The following is a 7,090-nucleotide window of genomic DNA, read 5'->3' as shown; positions in this document are numbered from 1 at the left end:
CAACTCAAACATATACAGTAACTATATACAGTTGAAATCAGAATTATTCATCCTCCTGTGAATTGTTTGTTTCACATATTTCTTAAATGATGTTTAACAGAGAAAGGAATGTTCTCACAGTATTTCCTATAATATTTTTTTTCTTTTGGAGAAAAATTTATTTTTATTTTGGCTAGAATAAAAGCAGTTTTTAATCTTTTCAAAACCATTTTAAAGTAAATATCATTAGCCCCCTTAAGCAATGTTTTGTTTTAATTGTCTACAGAACAAACCGACCCAGGCTTATTGCATACTCACATTTCTGGGGACAGCGAAATACATCACCAGAGGTACATCTGCTCGCAGTTTTTGTTTTTGCAAACCTGATGATCCGCGTGAAATCAGTCTATAGTTATTTATAGTAAATGCTACAGTGTTTTTAACCATACTGACACTGACACCTCCAACAGAGCTAGTGATGTTGCACCTAAAATGTAGCTAGAATTGGTTTTCATGTATGGGTGATAGGGGTGTAACGATTTATCGTTGTACGATTTATTGCGATGCAAAAATGTCACAATATGCATCGTGGCGTTATGACGATTTGATTACGATATGACGTCTGTTTTCTTTTATTAGTTGAGCTGTTTGCACTTGAGCTACGTTTTACCTGCTGTCGCACGCGAGTTCAGATTGCAGCAGCAGTAATGTTAGCAGACCAAGATGAGTGGAGTTGAAATAGAGGATGGCCCATCCGCTCAAAATCAGACGTCTGGCAACATTTCGGTTGTCCAGTCATTGCTTTAGACTCGTCCGCTTTTTGACAAGCATACTGGGTCAAACATAGCCAAAGTTTTAAAGTCTTCACAGTGATTTAAATTTTAAACTTTGCACAGCGACATGGATATCTCCTAATGGTGTTGAAAGAGTCACATACTGTATTTATAAGGTACAATTCACCCTAAAATATCATTCTGTCTTCATATAATGATGTATTGGCGGCCGCAAAATCACACATGACGTGAGCTGACCGTGAGCTGTTACTACAGAGGGCGGACTATGATAGCGCGCGCGCGTCTGCTTCAGTGAACAGAACCTGCAGGTTGTGACTAACAGGTAATAAAGTAGTAAACAACATTCAGTTTGTGGAACAGAGTGATCGTTCAGGAGCCGCGTGGGAAGTATGAACAGCAGTGGAAATGAAACCGAAAGCGTGCACATTATTTAAATAATCATATCGAATTTTAGAGTTATGATTACGACGAGCATAAACTCTTTTGAGTACAGAGGTACACAAAAATGCACGTCAACATGAGACACTTGATAGCGCCGTCATCAGCAACGCCGAAGAAATAGTAAACCTGCCTAAACTGCTGAAAAGAGTCACGACTGTCCTGTGTAATGAAAAGACGGCCACCCTGTCACTCATCATGCCCAACACGAAGACAGCCATCCATAAAAACCACTCAGACAGATACACATCAGTTCAGGATTATTTTATAGAACTGCTGATTACCTGGAAATGTGGATTATTTTTTTTTTTGCACACAAAAAAGCCTTAAGCTCTTACAGTTAAATTCAATTGAATTGAATAATTTCAATAATATTTTATTAGAAGTTTTTTAATTGTTTTATCTTCCAGAGACAGGCCTGTTTAATATTTTCTTAAAGAAGGTTCAGTTTAACAAGTTGAAACAAAAGAAATCCATAAAAAATAGTTTACTTGGTAATTAATTTTTTTTTTTAATAAAATTTGCATTTCAGTTTAATTTTCCATTTTTATTCTAAATATCGTGATACATATCGAATCGTGAACATTATATCGTGATACACGTTGTATCGTGAGCTGAGTGTATCGTTACACCCCTAATGGGTGATGTATATTGCATCACCAAAAACAATTGAGCTCATGTCCATGTGTTGTGCGATAAGTTGACATTGATTACTAGTACGGGCCTTATCATCCCATGTCTAGCGCATGCTCTGATCAGCAAATCGAATAAATAAACAGCGCATTATTGTTGACCAAAAAAGACCTATATTTGACAGAGTTTAAAACACTTCACTGATTGCCAACAGTTTAACTCCCATCATTCAAGCAAAGCATCATGAGGATGTTAGAAAAACAGGAAGCGTGTCACGAGCCGAGGTTGTGCTTCCTCCAGATCCTCTGTTTGAGGGGCATGTGAGGGTGATACTAAGTGAAATGCTCATTTTGCGTTTGTGATTATGGAGACCCATGGGCGATATGCGCTAATGTGAGCTAATGCAATAGATTACACAGCGCTGGCCCTGGGGAGCAGACAGCAAGCAGATGTGCTGTAGTCAAAAAGAAAAGCAGGGGGTGAAGGACTCGGTTTAATGTGCTGGATACTGTCCTTTATGGCAAGCCACTTTTTTCTGTATTCATGCACAAGAGAGGAATTATTCAGATCAACAACTCCTTTTTTACTTGCAAGAATGCTAATACTTGATAGCGGGAATTAGATTTATTTAAAAAAAATGCTGTTTCTAGTACAAATATCAACACTAGGGCTGAGCAATATATCATTTTAGCATTGATATCGCAACATGTGTATCTGCAATAGTCACATAGCAGGATTAGATTCTTTTTTAAAGACTAAAAGATGTTAATAAATATATTTATACAATGATGACCATGTTATTTTACATCTTTTATTTTTGCTTGTAATTTATTATAATTTAAGCAGATGCATTAGATATTAAAAGACTTGATCGTCTCAGTTGATATAGAATTACTGAATTTTTTTTTTCTAAAAGGATCCATTCAAATCATTTGGTCACTTTATTAGGTACAATAAACCACTTTATTAGGTACTCAAACGTCCTCCACAGTCACCAGATCTCTATCCAATAGAGCACCTTTGGGATGTTGTGGAACGGGAGATTTGCATCATGGATGTGCAGCCAACATATCCGCAGCAACTGTGTGATGCTATCATGTCAATAAAGACCAAAGTCTCTGAGGAATATTTCCAGTACCTTGTTGAATCTATGCCATGAAGGATTAAGGCAGATCTGATGGCAAAAGGGGGTCGAACCTGGTATTAGTAAGGTGTACCTAATAAAGTGGCCGATGAGTGTATATCACGACAAAACAAAAAATTGCAATGTCAGATTTTTCCAATATGTCCAGCCCTTTTCAACATAATTTATTGATATCAAAAATGACATTCCTACCAGTAAGAAATACAAAAGCTTATGTGTAAATATTTATTTCTGATATTAAGTTGCTGACATTAAGTACTGATCTTAAATGGAAGCTTATAGCAACATTTAACTACAAAATGTTCATACATACTTTTTTATAAGATCAAATGTAATAGCTGATATTGAAATAATAATATTTTCAGTGTGAGGTTACTGGTTTTAAGAATAAACATTTTACCAGTGTAATCCCTGATATCAAAGATGCTCAATAAACAAAACAAAAACTTTTCTTTTATTTAGTCAAGAATTTAATCATTCTTAAATGAAAATATTTTTCTAGACAAGCAAAAAATATTGTTTTAATTTCAGAAATAATAAGTTTTTTTATTAATGTAAATTTTAATGCCTATCAGCAGCATTTGCTATATTCATGACACCATGGCCAGGGGCGGATTTAACCAATAAGCAAGGTAACCAGCAGTTTAGGGCCCTGGGAAATATGAGGGCCCTGAAATAAATACCTAGAAGTATAAATTACACCTATAAATTATATACAAGCACGTTTTCTATCATTTTGTATGATGATGGTCCACAAATAAAAAGTTTAACGTTTATTACATCTGCGCAAATGTGTCCCCACTCTCTGTCATAGAGCAATCCAGCAGTCACATCAGGTAAGGAATAAAAACGAAATAGTTTATATATCATTTTTAGTTCTGAAATTCCTTTTAAGACAACAAATCATTTAAAAAGTTTTACAAGATTCTTTACATGTTGTTATTATTATTTTGCATTAAGACAAAATGTAGAAAAGCAGATTGAGTGATATAAAAAAAAAACAGCAAAATAAGTCAATTAAACATAATTTAAAGCATGAAAGGTGCATTTTAGAACTTTTTGGCCTCATGGGCGGAATAGCTTAGGGCCCCCGAATCCCCAAATCTGCTCCTGACTATTGGCAATAAACATTCAATGCATAATTTAAAACAGTATCTTAATAAATAAGCATCATTCTAAATAAAAGCAGATAACAATGATATTGATAAGAAATCATATAAAATCTGTTTGAAAAAAAATCAATGCTTGTTAGCAGGAATTAGATTATGAACTGCAAAAAAAATATATTAAAAAAATAGTCCAAGAATCGTAAAATTCTCAAATCAGAAAGCATTTTCTAGACAAGCTAAACATTGTTTTGATTTTTAGAAATAAATTTGTTTGTTTATTTATTTATTTATGTGTGTTTTAATGCCATATAAGCAGCATCGGCTATATTCATGACACCATTAATAAATATCCAATGTATAATTTACAAACATAACAGTGTCTCAACAAATAAGCATTATTCTAAATGAATACACATACAATGATATGAATAAAAGATCTGTCATCTTCAGAAATGCCAATGGACTAAAGTAAAATAACCTAATATTAAATTAATTAAAATTTATTTCAGAAAAAAAAAACATATCTTTTACTAGTCTTTCTAGTATTATTAAATACTTGGACCAGAAATGAGACAAACTAAGGGAAAGCATTTTAATAAGGATCTTTGATATCAAGGATTACACTTCCACTAGTAAAATTGTTCATTCTTGAAATCAATAATAACATTACACTGAAAATTCTATTTCAATATTAGGAATTAAATTTCATCTTGTAAATAAAAATATGATTCCTGACATTTATAAGTCAAATCTTGCCACCATTCTAGCTCAATTGTTAATATCAGAAACTGATTTCTAACTTGAATTACAGAAATATACTGCAAAATAACGGACATTAAATATAGAGTATTTTTTTATTATTTCATTTAAATTTCTGGAAAGTTTTTGTTATTCAATCTCTGTTATTTTACAGCAAATTTCTGTAATTTGAAGGCCGTTATTTTACGTGTTTTTTTTTCCCCAGGCCCCAGCTGCCAGAAATAAACCGTAAAATTACAGATTTATTATTTTTTTACAGTGTACTTGAAAATAATTAATTTGTTCTGTATTTCTTACTGGGAGAAATGTAATTTTTAATATCAATAAATTAATTCTTAATAGTAACAAATATTATTTCTGATATAAATAATTTAACTGTTCTTGATTTTGTTTATACTTACATTTGGCATTTCTGATAATAATAAATAGAAAAATATTATAAAATATAGATATAGTAACAATCACATTTATGATTTTATAAATGAACAAAATGACTCTAAAGTGACAGTGTAATACGATATAATGAAAAAATTACACTTTTAATTGTTGCATTTCAATAGTTGATATCAACCATAGACGACTGATACCAACGATAAAGGTTTGCATTAGCAATAATTTCAATTATGATATATGAAACTGAAATTTTTACTTTTATATTGCTAGTTATGAATTGTGGCCTATCTGACGACATATAACTAGTGAAAATACCACTCCATATGTGCATTTTTTTAAATTTAACATTGAAGATAGTGACAATTAATAAATGAACATTTGTACTTGTAGCAATCCAATTACTTCTATTATAAAAATTGAAAAGTAAACATGAGTAAACAAGTTCAAGTAAACAACTTTACAATTGCTGAAATCAAAGCTAAAGGTTTTAAAAGCAATAATTGCATTTCATATTTGTGAAACTGAAAATTAAATCAGTCAGAATTTAGTTACTTGACATTAACAACTGTTTTTGAATGGCGGCCTTTTTGGTGACATTTTACGTTATCATTAGCCTATATTGTTACATTTTCCAATGAAAAGGTAACACTGATTTCAACGATAAAGGTTTACACTAACAAGAATTTAATTTTTGATATATGAAACTGAAATTTCAACTCTCTTATATTATTAATTATGAATTGTGACCTATCTGAAGACATCGAACTAGTGAAAAATCACACTTTTGATGTGCTTTTTATATAATATAACATTTACACTAGTGACAATTAATAAATGACTTTAAAATAAATTTAAAAACTTTATTTTTAGCAATTCAAGTTTTTCTATAAAAAAACAGACAAGTAAACCGTAAACACACAATTACTGATATCAAAGCTAAAGGTTTAATAGCAATAATTGTAATTTATGTAGTCAGAACTTAATTTCTTAACAATAATAATAATAATGATAATAATAATAATAATACATTTTATTTGTAAATGCCACCTTTCTGAATAGAGGTAAAGTTGGTTTTATTTTCAGATATTCAGACACTCTCCTTTATAATATAAATTCAGAAAAGTGTCCTTTCCAAATTCTAAATACAGAAATCATATTAGCAGCCAATGACTATCAAAGTACAACATTGTTCACAGAGTTCAATGTTGTTTCGAAGTCATACCTGCATGCTAATTCCGATCGAATATCCAAAGTAACATGGTAAACAATATAGAGACTACTAAACGAAACAAATGTGTGAATCTAAAACCAACTTTCTATCCTTTCTGAAGACGCAAGGTCACCTTACAACAAGCATCAAATTAAAGCAAGTAGCATCAGAACAAATTAAAACAATTAATAAAATGTTGCCAAACAAAACTTTAAATGTAAGGAGTTGCAGATACAAACACATCTTGAGTATAAAAGAACATGAGTAAACAAGTTCAAGTAAACATGTAAACAAGTTCACCAGCAAACAAAATATTGCTGATATCAACAACGCAAAAAAATAGCTTTTCTTACTTAGATTTTTTGTCTTGTTTCTAGTCCAAATATCTAAAAGTTCTTAAATCAAGAAGCATTTTCTAGACCAGCAAAACATATTGTTTTGTTTTAAGAAATACTATGCCAAAATGAAGTGAGTTTTTCCTTAAATCAAGCAAAATAATCTTATCACAAATAGAAAAACAAGATTATTTTGCTTGATTTGAGGAAAATCTCACTTCATTTTGGCATAGTATTTCTTAAAACAAGACAATATGTTTTGCTTGTCATGAAAATGCTTCTTGGTTTAAGAAATT

General features: G+C 31.3%; 1 long non-coding RNA gene across 6 annotated transcripts in view; it reads right to left on the bottom strand.

Annotated features, from left to right (window-relative positions):
• The window catches only part of LOC141380548 (uncharacterized), an 85,965-nt gene that overhangs the window by 77,558 nt on the left and 1,317 nt on the right, over window positions 1-7,090 (bottom strand). The gene's annotated exons all lie outside the window — the stretch shown is intronic.

Source organism: Danio rerio, chromosome 23 (genome assembly GCF_052040795.2).
Source record: "Danio rerio strain M-AB ecotype USA chromosome 23, GRCz13ab, whole genome shotgun sequence".
Taxonomy (NCBI): Eukaryota; Metazoa; Chordata; class Actinopteri; order Cypriniformes; family Danionidae; genus Danio; species Danio rerio.
The sequence above is the reverse complement of the archived record's forward strand: the minus strand, read 5'-3'. Positions and strand labels throughout refer to the sequence as shown.